The 15323-nt window shown below is 51.1% G+C and overlaps 1 long non-coding RNA gene across 1 annotated transcript; it reads left to right on the forward strand.

Moving 5' to 3' along the window:
- Positions 1-9344: 9344 nt before the first annotated feature.
- Positions 9345-14942, forward strand: LOC148139983 (uncharacterized). The gene is made up of 2 exons (XR_015753367.1): positions 9345-10257; positions 10399-14942. It is a non-coding gene; the product is annotated as an uncharacterized LOC148139983 (long non-coding RNA).
- The last annotated feature ends 381 nt before the right edge of the window (positions 14943-15323 follow it).

Consider the following 15323-nt stretch of genomic DNA (forward strand, 5'->3'; position numbering starts at 1 on the left):
AGGAAGAGAGGGAGAGAGGGAGAGAGTGGTTAGAGGGAAAGTGGGCGAGAGAAAAAGGTTGAGTGAGAGAGTGAGAGAGTGGGGGTGGGTCAGAGAGCGAGAGAGAGTGATAGAGGGAGAGAAGGCAAAAGAGGGAGAGTGGGCGAGAGAGGGAGAGAGGCCGAGAGGGGGAAAGAGGGCGAGAGAGGGCGAGAGGGAAAGAGGGCGAGAGAGAGTTAGTGTGCAAGAGAGGGTGAGAGAGGGAGAGAGAGAGAGAGAGAGAGGCAGTGGAAGAGAGAGAGGGTGAAAGAGGGAAAGGGGCGAAAGAGGGAGAGATGGCGAGAGCGGGAAAGAGGGTGAGAGAGGGAGAGATGGCAAGACAGCACGAGAGAGAGAGAGAGGGAGAGAGGGCGAGAGAAGGAGAGAGGGTGATGGGGGAGAAATGGCGAAGAAGGGAGTAAGGGCGAGAGAGGGAGAATGGGCAAAAGAGGGAGAGAGGGCGAGAGAGGGCGAGCGATGGAGAGAGGGAGAGAGGGCGAGAGATGGAGAGAGTATGAAAGAGGGAGAGTGGGCGAGAGATTGAGCGAGGGTGAGAGGGGGAGAGAGGGCGAAGGAGGGAGTGAGGGCGAATGAGGGAGAGAGGGCGTAGGAGGGAGAGAGGGCGTAGGAGGGAGAGAGGGCGTAGGAGGGAGAGAGGGCGTAGGAGGGAGAGAGGGCGTAGGAGGGAGAGAGGGCGTAGGAGGGAGAGAGGGCGTAGGAGGGAGAGAGTGTGAGAGAGGGCGAGAGGACGAGAGAGGGAGAGTGGGCGAGAGAGGGAGAGAGGGCAGGAGAGAGCGAGAGAGGGAGAGAGGGAGAGAGTGCGAGAGAGGGAGAGAGTGCGAGAGAGGGAGAGAGTGCGAGAGAGGGAGAGAAGGCGAGAGAGGGAGAGAGGGCGATGGGAGGGAGGGTGAAGGAGGGAGTGAGGGTGAGAAAGGGAGAGTGTACGAAAGAGGTAGTGAGGGCAAGAGAGGGAGAGAGGGCGATAGGGGAACAGAGGGCGAAGGAGGGAGAGGTGGCAAGTGAAAGGGAAAGAGGGCTAGAGAGGGAGAGAGGGCGAGATATGAAGAGAGGGCGAAAGAGGGAAAGAGGGCGAAAGAGGGCAAGAGGGCGAAAGAGGGAGAGGTGGCAAGAGAGAGGGAGAGAGGGCGAGAGAGGGAGAGAGGGCGAGAGAGGGAGAGAGGGTCAGAGGGAGGGAGGGCAAGAGTGGGAGAGAGGGCAGAGAAGGAGTGAGGGCGAGCAAGTGCGAGAGAGAGGGAGAGAGGGCGAAAGAGAGGGAGAGAGGGCGAGAGAAGGTGAGAGAGGGAGAGAAGGTGAGAAAGCGAAAGAGTGAGAGATGGCGAGAAAGGGAGAGAGTACGAAAGAGGGAGAGAGAGCAAGAGAGGGAGAGAGGGCGATGGAGGGAGAGGGTGAAGGAGGGAGTGAGGGCGAGAGAGGTCGAGAGGGCAAATGAGGCAGAGAGGGCGAGAGAGGGCGAGCGATGGAGAGAGGGAGAGAGGGCGAGAGAGGGAGACAGGGTGAGGGGAGAAAGGGCAAAGGAGGGAGTGATGGCGAGTGAGGTAGAGAGGGCGAAGAAGGGAGTAAGGGCGAGAGAGGGAGAATGGGCAAAAGAGGGAGAGAGGGCGAGAGATGGAGAGAGTACGAAAGAGGGAGAGTGGGCAATAGAGGGAGAGAGGGCAAGAGAGAGCGAGAGACGGTGAGAGGGAGAGAGTACGAAACAGGGAGAGAAGGCGAGAGATTGAGAGAGGGTGAGAGGGGGAGGGAGGGCGAAGAATGGAGTGAGGGCGAATGAGGGAGAGAGGGCGTAGGAGGGAGAGAGGGTGAAAGAGGCAGAGAGTGTGATAGAGGGCGAGAGGACGAGAGAGGGAGAGTGGGCGAGAGAGGGAGAGAGGGCAGGAGAGCGCGAGAGAGGGAGAGAGGGAGAGAGTGCGAGAGAGGGAGAGAGTACGTGAAAGGGAGATTGTACAAAAGAGGGAGAGAAGGCGAGAGAGGGTGAGAGGGCGATGGGGAGGGAGGGTGACGGAGGGAGTGAGGGTGAGAAAGGGAGAGTGCACGAAAGAGGTAGTGAGGGCAAGAGAGGGAGAGAGGGCGATAGGGGGACAGAGGGCGAAGGAGGGAGAGGTGGCAAGAAAGAGGGAGAGAGGGCTAGAGAGGGAGAGATATGGAGAGAGGGCGAAAGAGGGCAAGAGGGCGAAAGAGGGCAAGAGGGCGAAAGAGGGCAAGAGGGCGAAAGAGGGCAAGAGGGCGAAAGAGGGCAAGAGGGCGAAAGAGGGCAAGAGGGCGAAAGAGGGCAAGAGGGCGAAAGAGGGCAAGAGGGCGAAAGAGGGAGAGGTGGCAAGAGAGAGGGAGAGAGGGAGAGAGAGGGAGAGAGAGGGCAAGAGGGTGAGAGGGAGAGAGGGCGAAAGTGGGAGAGAGGGCAGAGAGGGAGAGAGGGCGAGCAAGTGCGAGAGAGAGGGAGAGGGAGAGAGGGCGAAAGAGAGGGAGAGAGGGCGAGTGAGAGAGAGGGCGAGTGAGAGAGAGGGCGAGAGAAGGCGAGAGAGGGAGAGAGGGTGAGAGAGGGTGCGAGGCTGAGAAAGCGAAAGAGGGAGAGCTGGCGAGAAAGGGAGAGAGTACGAAAGAGGGAGAGAGAGCAAGAGAGGGAGAGAGGGCGATTGGGGGAGAGGGCGAAGGAGGGAGTGAGGGCGAGAGGGCAAATGAGGGAGAGAGGTCGAGTGAGGGTGAGCGATGGAGAGAGGGAGAGAGGGCGAGAGAGGGAGAGGGTACAAAGAGGGAGAGAAGGCGAGAGAGGGAGAGAGGATGAGGGGGAGAAAGGACGAAGGAGTGAGTGATGGCGAGTGAGGGAGAGTGGGCGAAGGAGGGAGAGAGGGCGAGAGTCAGAGAGTGTGAGAGAGGGCGAGCGATGGAGAGAGGGCGAGAGTGGGAGAGAGAAGGCGAGAGAGGGAGAGAGGGCAAGCAAGTGTGAGAGAGGGAGAGAGGGTGAAAGAGGGTGAGAGGCTGAGAAAGCGAAAGAGGTAGAGAGGTCGAGAGAAAGAGAGAGGGAGATGGGGGAGAAATGGCGAAGAAGGGAGTAAGGGCGAGAGAGGGAGAATGGTCAAAAGAGGGAGAGAGGGCGAGAGAGGGCGAGCGATGGAGAGAGGGAGAGAGGGCGAGAGATGGAGACAGTACGAAAGAGGGAGAGTGGGTGACAGAGGGAGAGAGGGCAAGAGAGAGCGAAAGAGGGAGAGAGGGAGAGAGTACAAAACAGGGAGAGAAGGCGAGAGATTGAGAGAGGGTGAGAGGGGGAGAGAGGGCGAAGCAGGGAGTGAGGGCGAATGAGGGAGAGAGGGCGTAGGAGGGAGAGAGGGTGAAAGAGGCAGAGAGTGTGAGAGAGGGCGAGAGGATGAGAGAGGGAGAGTGGGCGAGAGAGGGAGAGCAGCGAGAGAGAGCGAGAGAGCGAGTGAGGGAGAGAGGGAGAGAGAGCGAGGGAGGGAGAGAGGGCAAAAGAGGGAGAGTGGGCGAGAGAGAGCGAGAGGTGGCGATATGGCGAAATTGGGCAAGAGGGTGAAAGAGGGAGAGGTGGCAAGAGAGAGGGAGAGAGTGCGTGAGAGGGAGAGAGGGCGAGAGACGGCAAGAGGGCGAGAGAGGGCTGAGAGGGAGACAGAGCGAGCAAGTGAGAGAGGGAGAGGGAGAGAGGGCAAGAGAGAGAGAGAGGGCGGGAGATGGCAAGAGGGCAAGAAAGAGAGAGGGTGAGAGTGGAAGAGAGGGCAGAGAGGGAGAGAGGGTGAGCAAGTGCGAAAGAGAGGGAGAGGGAGAGAGGGCAAGAGTACAAGAGAGGGGAAAAGAGAGGAAGTGAGGGTGAGAGAGAGAGGGCGAGAGCAGGGAGAGAGGGAGAGAGGGCAAGAGAGGGCGAGCGAGGGCGAGCGAGGGCGAGCGAGGGCGAGCGAGGGAGAGAGAGTGAGAGAGAGTGAGAGAGAGTGAGAGAGAGTGAGAGAGAGTGAGAGAGAGTGAGAGAGAGTGAGAGAGAGTGAGAGAGAGTGAGAGAGGGAGAGCGAGGGAGAGCGAGGGAGAGCGAGGGAGAGCGAGGGAGAGCGAGGGAGAGCGAGGGAGAGCGAGGGAGAGAGGGAGAGCGAGGGAGAGAGGGAGAGAGGGTGAGAGAGGGTGAGAGAGGGTGAGAGAGGGTGAGAGAGGGTGAGAGAGGGAGAGAGGGACAGAAAGGCCGAGAGACGGCGAGCGAGGGCGAGCGAGGGCGAGCGAGGGAGAGCGAGGGAGAGCGAGGGAGAGCGAGGGAGAGCGAGGGAGAGCGAGGGAGAGCGAGGGAGAGCGAGGGAGAGCGAGGGAGAGAGAGGGAGAGAGAGGGAGAGAGAGGGAGAGAGAGGGAGAGAGAGGGAGAGAGAGGGAGAGAGAGGGAGAGAGAGGGAGAGAGGGACAGAAAGGCCGAGAGACGGCGAGAGAGGGCAAGAGAACGAAAGAGGGAGAGATGGTGAAAGAGGGAGAGAGGGCGAAAGAGGGAGAGAGGGTGAGAGAGGGTGAGAGCGGGAGAGAGGGCGAGAGATGGAGAGAGGGCGAATGAGTGAGGGCGAGAGAGGGGGCGAAAGTGGGAGAGAGGTCAGAGAGGGAGATAGGGTGAGCAAGTGTGAAAGAAAGGGAGAGGGAGAGAGGGCAAAAGAGAGGGAGAGAGGGTGAGAGAGAGAGGGCGAGAGAAGGCGAAAGAGGGAGAGAGGGTGTGAGAGGGTGAGAGGCTGAGAAAGCGAAAGAGGGAGAGAGGGCGAGTGAAAGAAAGAGGGCAAGAGAGGGAGAGAGGGTGAGAGAGGGAGAGAGGGAGAGAAAGGGCGAGACACAGCGAGAGCGGGCAAGAGAATGAGAGAGGGAGAGAGGGTGAAATAGGGAGAGAGGGAGAGAGAGGGCGAGAGACGGCGAGAGAGGATGAGAGTGCAGGAGAGGGAGAGAGTGCAAGAGGGCGAGAGAGAGAGGGAGTGAGGATGAGAGAGGGAGAGTGAGTGCGATAGGGAGAGAGAGGGAGAGAGGGCGAGAGTAAGAGTTAGAGAGGGTGAGAGAGGGAGAGAGGGTGAGAGAGAGAGAGAAGGCGAGAGAGTGCATGAGGGTGAGAGAGAGCGAGAGGGCGAGGGAGGATGAGACGATGAGAGAGGCAGAGAGAGGGAGAGAGGGCGAGAGAGGGCTAGTGTGCGAGAGAGGGCGAGAGAGGGAGAGAGGGCGAAAGGGCGAGACTGGGTGAGAGAGAGAGAGAGAAAGTGGGGGAGAGAGATGGTGAAAGATGGAGAGGGGGCGAGAGAGGGAGAGGGGGCGAGAGAGGGTGAGAGAGGAAGAGAGGGAGAGAGGGGGACAGAGGGACTGAGGGCGACAGAGGGAGAGAGGACGAGAGAAAGAGGTTGGGCGAGAGAGGGAGAGAGTGAGAGCTAGAGAGTGTGTGGGCAAGAGAGGGAGAGAGGGTGATAGAGGGAGAGAGGGCAAAATAGGTAGAGAGGGCGAGAGAGGGAGAGAGGGCGAGCAAGCGCGAGAGAGAGGGAGAGGGAGAGAGGCCAAGAGAGGGAGAGAGAGCGGGAGAGGGCAAGAGGGTGAGAAAGAGAGAGGGTGAGAGTGGGAGAGAGGGCAGAGAGGGAGAGAGGGCGAGCAAGTGCGAGAGAGAGGGAGAGGGAGGGAGGGCGAGAGTGGGAGAGAGGGGAAAGAGAGGGAGAGAGGGCGAGAGAGAGAGGGCGAGAGAAGGCGAGAGAAGGCGAGAGAGGGAGAGAGGGTGAGAGAGAGAGAGGGCGAGAGAGGGAGAGAGGGCGAAAGAGATGGAGAGAGGGCAAGAGAAGGAGAGAGGGCGAGAGAGGGAGGGAGACTGAGAGAGGGTGAAAGGCCCACAGTGCGAAGGACTGAGAGAGGCCGACAGAAAGAGAGAAGGTGACAGAAAAAGAGAGGTCGAGAGAGTGAGATAGAGGGCGAGAGTGGCAGGAAGGGCCAGAGAGGGCGAGAGGGCAAGACAGGGAGAGAGGGCGATAGGAGAGAGGGAGCGAGAGAGAGAGAGAGTGGGCGAGAGAGGGTGAAAGAGTGGGAGAGAGGGCGAGAGTGGGAGAGAGGGCAAGCAAATGTGAGAGAGGAAGCGAGGGAGAGAGTGTGAGAGAGGGAGAGAGGGCGAGGGAGATGGAGAGAGTGCAAGAGAAGGTGAGAGGTCAAGAGAAGGCGAGAGAGGGAGAGAGACTGAGAGTGGGTGAGAGGCTGACAGTGCGAAGGAGTGAGAGAGGGCGATAGAGCGAGAGAGGGCGAGAGTGGGAGAGAGGGCCAGAGAGCGCGAGAGGGGAAGACAGGGAGAGAGAGGGAGAGAGGAAGAGAGAGGGAGAGAGTGAGGGAGAGGGAGAGAGGGCGATATGAGAGAGGGAGCGAGAGAGAGAGAATGGGGGAGAGAAGGTGAGAGAGGGGGAGAGAGGGGGAGAGGGCGAGCGGGCGAAAGAGGGAGAGAGGGCGAGAGAGAGAGTGTTGGAGAGAGGGTAAGAGGGTGAGAAAGAGATGGAGGGCGAGAGGACGAGAGAGGTTGAAAGGGCAAGAGGGCGAAAAAGGGAGAGTGGGCCAGATAGAGAGAGAGGGCGAGAGATGGAGAGAAGGAGAGGGAGGGAGAGTGGGCGAGAGAGGGAGAGAGAGGAAGAGAGTACGAAAGAGGGAGAGAGGGCGAGAGAGGGAGAGAAGGCGAGATGGCTGATGGCGAGAGAGATAGGGAGACAGGGCGAGAAGGAGAGAAGACGAGAGAGAGAGTTTTTTTTTTGCACGAATCTTTATTCAATTTCCACCACCAGGAAGATAGGAAGACACCCGGGTGGCCAGTGACAAACACTGCCCCTCACATCGAAGGGCAGTGCTGTGTGATCAAAACAGTGAAGGGGAGGCTAGGGACTAAATCAAAATAGAGTTGGAGGGAGAAATGATGCACTCCACTCCCTGCGGCGCCCAAGTCTCCCTGAACAACTCCAGGGTGTTGGTCGACACCGCGTGCTCCTTCTCCAAGGACACCCGGGCTCTAACATATGAGAGAGACATTTAAAGAGGGCGAGAGAGGGCGTGAGGGCGAGAGAGGGCGTGAGGGCGAGAAATAGCGAGAGGGCGAGGACGATTGAGACGGCGAGGCAGTCGCTCCCTCCGCGACTCCCTTGTCAGATCTACACCCCCCCACCGACCCAACCTCCACTCCCGGCACCTTCCCTTGCAACCGCAGGAGGTGCAACACTTGCGCTCACACCTCCCCCCTCACTTCTCTCCAAGGCCCCAAAGGAAACTTCCATATCCGCCACAGATTCACCTGCACCTCCACCCACATCATCTACTGCATCCGCTGCAGCCGGTGTGGCCTCCTCTATATTGGGGAGACAGGCCGCCTACTTGCGGAGCGATTCAGAGAGCACCTCTGGGCCACCCGGACGAACCAACCCAACCACCCTGTAGCACAGCATTTCAACTCCCCCTCCCACTCCACCGAGGATATGCAGGTCATTGGACTCATCCACCGCCAAACCACAACAACGCGACGGTCGGAGGAGGAGCGTCTTATCTTCCGACTGGGAACCCTCCAACCACAGGGGATGAACTTGGACTTCACCAGTTTCTTCATCCCCCCTCCCCCCACCTTGTCTCAGCCGAATCCCTCCAGCCCGGCACCGCCTTCCTGACCTGCAGTCTTCTTCTTGACCTCTCCGCCTCCATCCTACTCCGACCTATCACCCTCACCTTGACCTCTTTCCACCTATCACATTTCCAACGCCCCTCCTCCAAGTCCCTCCTCCCTACCTTTTATCTTCTCCTGCTGAACACTCTCTGCTCATTCCTGAAGAAGGGCCTGTGCCCGAAACGTCGAATCTCCTGTTCCCTGGATGCTGCCTGACCTGCTGTGCTGTTCCAGCAATAAAGTTTCAGCTTTGATCTCCAGCGTCTGCAGACCTCACTTTCTCCTCGAAGATTTCAACCTACTGCGAATCCTCTTACAAGGATGCCTTCCTTGAAGAAGCTCTCTGCCTCTCTCTATAAAGATTTCAGTGAGTCCCTCTCTCACTGCACACCCCAGGTCATCTCCTCTGCACAGAAGCTCTTCAGCCACATTCTGAAGCAGACTCGTTACCACAGCCATATCTCCTTTCTCAGCACCTGCCTACGGAACCGACTGATCCCCCATGGACTCCAGATCACCTTCCGACTGTGGGATATAAATGAATTAATGTTATTTCTGCAAGTATAAATTCTGATACAGAATAGGAATGAGAAAATACATATTCAGCAAAAAGAAAGGATATGTGAGCATGAGACATGAATACAGAACAATGGTGGATATATGGGCAAACAGGAAAACATCTGTTCTCCTCGCTTGTACAGAGACACAGGAACAAACCCTAATTAAAGAGGTCAAAGTGGCCTCTGGATGGAAATAGATGCTGATAGAAGAAAAGATATGCCTAATCAATAATCTATAATAGACTGACGTCAAACACCCTTATGGGAGTCAGAGATAAGAGTTTGTCACGGACAAAACAGGATAAACAGAAGTTGTGGGATCAGTCTTAAGGAAATGAGTGACGTAAGCGAAGCAGGGAACAAACAATGGAATAAGGAAAAATATGGGGATTCAAACTGTATAAATTTCGAGAGTTTGTTGGATATAGTGTGCATTTTGTAATTACCATACCTGGTAATTAGACAAGGCATCCACCTATAGGTGTATAAATAAAAAAGAAGCTGTTATTCAGATATTTGTCTCGGACTGAAATTATTAAAGTGAGTGAGCTTTTGTTTCTCACAATTGGGGGCTCGTCCGGGATTTTCTTCCATCACCGGGGGGAGTGGCTGGCCTTGGACACTGGGAAGACGCGTCCCGTTCCCCATTGAGGAGCGGTCTCGTGTCCCGGTTTGGTCTGCTCCCTTGGGTGACTGATGTGAATCCTATAAGAGAGACATCTGAATCAGACAGTGATAGGAGCTCGATAGAAAATACGGTGACAAAAGGGGCCAGGCAACTCTGTGCACAGACCAAGGTAAGAAAATTGACTTTTAAGTATTGCCTTGGTGGCCGGGATTGAGTTTTAGTAGTTAATAAGGGACTAACGAAGGAACTCAATATGGCTTGCGCTTTGGGTTAGGAAAAAGCCTCCGGGGAAACAAAGTAAGGAAAAGGCAAAGGAAATGGAGGCGGGGTCCCTTACAACATTCCTCCGGAAAGTCCTTTGGGCCGGATGTTGTGGAAATTGGCAAAATAATACTTGTGCAAGGGAGAAAGATGATTAAATATTGTTGCTTTGTATGGACTAAGGACTCCATTCTTCGTCCCGCTGTCTTCTGGCCAAAGTACAGATCGGACGAAGACTGGGTTTGTGAATATCTGAGTTTATATGTCAATGTGCGAAAGAGAGAGAGAGAGAGAGAGAGAGAGTGTGAGAGAGAGAGAGAGAGAATGTAAAGAGCTGTACAGCTGGTAGGAAGTTTAACCCTTTGTGATTTGGTTTGAGTGAACATTTGTTTGTTGGTGATTGAATGTTTGTGTTTTATTCCCTGGAGCTTGAGTTCCAGGACTGTTTTGAATCTGATTTTGTTATGGAAACTTAACATGATTTCTTTTAAGGTTAAGGATTCTATTGTGATTATGAAAAAAAAAAGGAATGATAACTCCTGTTCTTTTTACAGATCATGACTGCCTTACTATCAGTTTCTAACTAATCTCTTATCTTTACATAAAAGCGATTTATGGAGGACAGTTGAAGTTTCAGTTCAACATTAGATTGTAGTAAAAGCAAAATTCTATGGTTAATATCTGTGACCTTGGATTCAGCCATTGTTCATGCATTAGAAGTTTTTTTTTAAAAAAACTTGAGTAGACAAATTCTTTTAAGGCAAGTTCTGATTATTTTACGACCTATAGTATTGTAATTGAGCAATGATTGGTCAGGACTATTTAAGAAAACTAATTCTGGATCTAAATTAAAGGACTAAAACTGGGTAATTACAGTGAATTGCAAAATTGGGAACTGTATGCATTTTGCATTTTAACTATTAAATACTGAAGAAATGAACGTAAATATATATAAATATATTTATAAGTTAGGAACAGGCTTTGAAGGTTAGTCAAGCAGTAATTGATGAATTGGTGTTTGAAGTTATGGGGAGCTAGAAATATTGCAATATTTCTTTAAAAAAAAGAAAAAGGGGAAAAACGTAACGACTTATCCCCTTTGGGAGGTGCCCATAGGGGACAAAGAGATTGGGTTTGTAAGTGCCCCCCTCACCAGTGGGGAGGTCAGAACATTTAAAAAGGAAATGGAGGTCCTGGTTGAGGATCCGGTGGGGTTGTCTGAACAAATTGTTCAATTTTTGGGGCCCAGTCTGTATACATGGGCTGAATTAATGTCTATTTTGAATATATTATTTACTGGGGAGGAAAGGGGACTTGTACGAGGAACTGCCATTAAAATATGGGACAGGGAACACCCGATTGGAGATGGGGATGCTGGACAGGGAGAGATGAAGTTTCCCCTCAGAAACCCCCAGTGGGAAAACCAAAACCCAGAGCATAGAGAAGAAATGAGGGAATTGAAAGACCTGATTCTAAAAGGAATAAGGGAGGCAGTTCCGAAGTCACAGAATTTGATTAAAGCCTTTGAAATTAGACAGGAGAAAGATGAGACTCCCTCAGCTTTCTTGCAAAGATTAAGGGACTCAATGCGGAAATACTCTGGAATGAACCCTGAGGACCCAGTGGCACAGGGTCTTTTGAAAGTACATTTTGTGACAAAAGCATGGCCAGACATACAGAGAAAGATACAGAAGATAGAAGGATGGAGCGAAAAATCATTAGATGAATTGTTGAGAGAGGCACAGAAAGTGTTTGTAAAGAGGGAGGATGAGAGACAAAAACAGAAGGCGAAAATGATGGTAGCTACGGTTGATGAGGTAATTAAGAGGAGAATGGAACCAATAGTGAGCAACCGGAGTGGCAGGAGGCAGCATGTAGGACAGAGAGGGAGAGGGAGAGGGAGAGGACAAGGGGGAACATTTGATAGAGGGTTTGAGCGACAGGGGCAGAGATGGAAGTCGCTACAGGCAGGATGCTATTATTGTGGAAAGATAGGGCATTTTAAGCGGGAGTGTCCTGATCTACAAAGGGAAGAAAAGGCAATTCCGCTTATGAATTATGATGAAGAATAGGGGTGTCAGGGGTTCCTGCCCTCGGGGGCCCACCAGGAACCCTTGATAAACTTGAAGGTGGGACCGTGTAGGGAGGAGGTAATCTCCCTAGTAGATACGGGGCAGCACGGTCATCGTTGAATTTTAAACCAAAGAAAGTAGAAATGTTTACACGGTCAATTATTGTTTCGGGGGTGAAAGGGGAAGGATTTACTGTTCCAGTATTTGAACCTATGATGATAGAAGGTTCTAAGGATAGGATCACAGGGGAACTGCTGTATATCCCTGATATAGGAAGTAACTTACTGGGGAGAGACCTAATTATCCTTTTAGGACTGGAGATTGGAATTCAGGAAAAAGAATTAGTTGTACAACTGGCAATATTGACAGAGGATGCAGAGAGAGAGATAGACCCTATAGTATGGGCTAGAGTAGGGAATCGTGGAAAACTACAGATCCCTCCCCTTTTAATAAATTTAAAACGGAAAGGGGACGTTGTCTGTGAACGACAATATCCTATTTCCATAGAAGGTAAACGGGGACTGCAGCCAGTAATTGAGGGACTGATTAGAGATGGACTGTTGGAACCATGTATGTCTCCTTATAATACCCCAATTCTACCAGTACGGAAATCTGATGGAACTTATCGATTGGTGCAAGATTTGAGAACATTAAATCGGATAGTGCAGGTCAGGCACCCAGTAGTGCCAAACCCCTATATGTTATTAAGTAAGATCCCTCATGATCACAAATGGTTTAGTGTGATAGATTTAAAGGATGCCTTTTGGGCTTGTCCCTTGGCGGAGGAAAGATTTGGGACTATCCCCCTATGAAATCTTATTTGAATTACCTTATCTGGGAACACAGGGAGAATTGCCAATTCCCGAAACTAAAGATTTGTTTTTAAAGAAGTATATACTGGGCTTGTCCTCCTCTTTATCTTTCCTCAGAAAACAGGGTCTATTGGCACAGACTCCGCCCCTTGAATTTGCTGTTCATCCCATCCGGCCAGGAGATTGGGTCTTAATAAAATCATGGACAGAGACTAAGCTGCAGCCAGACTGGGAAGGGCCGTACCAGGCTCTTTTGACTACCGAAACGGCAATAAGGACGGCGGAAAAAGGCTGGACTCATTATACTCGGATCAAAGGGCCAGTGGACCCTCCAGTTGAGGAAGAAGTCTGGACAGCCGAATCAACGCAAGACCCGCTGAAACTCAGACTAAAGAGACTTTGAGTAATTGACTATACAGTGGCGACGCGAGCGCGGGATTATTTCTGTAAGATTGTATATTAAGCCTTTTTGTGTTCTAGCATAATGATCAGAATACTGGGAATGCTTAGAGTTATGATGCTAGCCCTCTTGGTATTAGGATTTTGTCACATATCATTTTCATATGTATTATTAATGGTTCCTGAGTCTGATAATCCACAAGTAATAGACACTGATATATGTAGCTTAGTAAATTGTGGGAATGTAGCTAATCAGAGACAATACCGCAACTCAGAGATACATCTTAAGTCCTATGGGGATGGCCTTGGGGATGGTACCTGGTATAATGGTCTTGTCACAATACACCGGGCCCCCTTTCGACCAGCACCGATTGTCCCGATAAAAAGTGTAACCCCATATATTTAACGATAAGAAAAACCACATGGCACGGAGCGGTTTTGGGAGGTGGCACTTATGAGGTACAATTAAATGAAACATTTGGGATTGAAATGAAAGCAAATAGGAAGGAGTTTGTGGGCTGTTGTTTTCGAATTAGCATAGGACAGGGAAAAATGGGTAGAATTACTGGGTAATGAGATACAACCTTTCACCCCTCCCAATGATCCTACAGTAGTAAAAATTATAGAGGTAAAGGATTTGAAACAGACCATCGAGATAGAGACTGGGTACGGGGATGCAAATGCCTGGGTTGAATGGGTAAAGTATACTGTAAAAAGTCTGAACAAAAGCAATTGCTATGCATGTGCCTCCGGTAGGTCAGTGGCCCAGGTGGTTCCCTTTCCGCTTGGGTGGAAGCGAGACAGGAAGGGCATGAAATGTATGATAGCCCTGTATCAGGATGAGACTGCATGGAATGATAGGAATTGTACCTCCCTATCTCTGATGTTCCCTCCCTTGGAGGAGAAAGATGCAAAAGTTCCCCCCACATTTTCCGCCGCAGTTGGAAATCACACGTCATGTGTGCACAGGCGAGGTACAAGCCGGTCGAGAGATTTGGGGGAGCTGAAATTGTGTACAGAGATTAAGAATGTTACCGAAACGGAGAAGGGAGGAAACTACTCGGCATTAAAGGTTCCCCGAGCGGATCTGTGGTGGTACTGTGGAGGAAAAATATTGAGACCCACACTACCTCCGGATTGGAAAGGGATATGCGCAATTGTACAATTGGCAATTCCATTTACCCTGGCATTTGAGAAGGAAAAGATAGAAGGGAAAAAGTGAAGGGGTAAGAGATTACTGTTAGATAATTCTTTTGATGACAGGATTTATCTTGATTCGGTAGGAGTCCCGAGGGGAGTACCTGAATTCAAGGCTCGTAACGAGATTGCAGCAGGCTTTGAGTCAGTTCTCTTTTGGTGGGTAACAATTAATAAAAATGTAGATTGGATAAATTACATTTTCTATAATCAACAGCGATTTATAAATTATACAAGAGAGGCGGTTAAAGGAATATCAGAACAGCTTGATGCGACGAGTAGGATGGCATGGGAAAATAGAATAGCCCTTGATATGATTTTAGCAGAGAAAGGGGGTGTATGTGTGATGTTAGGAGGAAGCTGTTGTACCTTTATTCCTAATAACACTGCGCCTGATGGTTCAATTACTCGGGCCTTACGGGGATTGACTACCTTAGCAGAGGAACTGGCTGAGAATTCAGGAGTAGACACATCTCTCACAGGGTGGCTTGAATCCTGGTTTGGAAAATGGAAGGGGGTGGTGGTTTCTATCCTTACTTCCCTGATAGTAGTAGTCGGGGTATTGGTGGCCATTGGCTGTTGTATCGTACCCTGTATACGAGGGCTCACCCAGAGGCTGATTGAAACAGCCTTGATGAAACGAATGCCCCTGAGGGGAATCAGACAGAGGAACTTTATCAACTAAATAATAAGGAAATGAGTGAGACTAAGATGGATGAAATCTCTGAAATGATGCTTGCGAATTTTGGGAACAATGTTTAAAAAAAAAGAGACAAAAATGCAGAAGATAACAGATAGTAATGAAAAGAAAAAGGGGAAATTGTGGGATATAAATGAATTAATGTTATTTCTGCAAGTATAAATTCTGATACAGAATAGGAATGAGAAAATACATATTCAGCAAAAAGAAAGGATATGTGAGCATGAGACATGAATACAGAACAATGGTGGATATATGGGCAAACAGGAAAACATCTGTTCTCCTCGCTTGTACAGAGACACAGGAACAAACCCTAATTAAAGAGGTCAAAGTGGCCTCTGGATGGAAATAGATGCTGATAGAAGAAAAGATATGCCTAATCAATAATCTATAATAGACTGACGTCAAACACCCTTATGGGAGTCAGAGATAAGAGTTTGTCACGGACAAAACAGGATAAACAGAAGTTGTGGGATCAGTCTTAAGGAAATGAGTGACGTAAGCGAAGCAGGGAACAAACAATGGAATAAGGAAAAATATGGGGATTCAAACTGTATAAATTTCGAGAGTTTGTTGGATATAGTGTGCATTTTGTAATTACCATACCTGGTAATTAGACAAGGCATCCACCTATAGGTGTATAAATAAAAAAGAAGCTGTTATTCAGATATTTGTCTCGGACTGAAATTATTAAAGTGAGTGAGCTTTTGTTTCTCACACGACCAACACAATTTGGACCCAACCAGGACTAACAGTACCTGCAACAAATCCGCAGCCTCCAGCAACGGACCTCCCTCCGGATCCTCCACTCCACGCTTGCAGCCATGCGCCGGTACCTACACTCCCTGCAGCTCGACCTCCCCCAGCTCAGGACAACTCTCTCACAGACCTGTAAAGGACCTCTACTGTTCTTCATTTACAGAAGAATCCATAGACTGAACAAACAGTTCTTTCTAGCCATATCGGAAATTAAAGGCAGTAAGTACCAAGAACTTTCATGCACTTACCCCCAAACTCCGGATTCCTCAACTGTTCCAGAACCTTCCATC

Source organism: Chiloscyllium plagiosum, unplaced genomic scaffold (genome assembly GCF_037043375.1).
Source record: "Chiloscyllium plagiosum isolate Xiang-an unplaced genomic scaffold, Cpla_swu_hap1 HiC_scaffold_36, whole genome shotgun sequence".
NCBI classification, from domain to species: Eukaryota; Metazoa; Chordata; class Chondrichthyes; order Orectolobiformes; family Hemiscylliidae; genus Chiloscyllium; species Chiloscyllium plagiosum.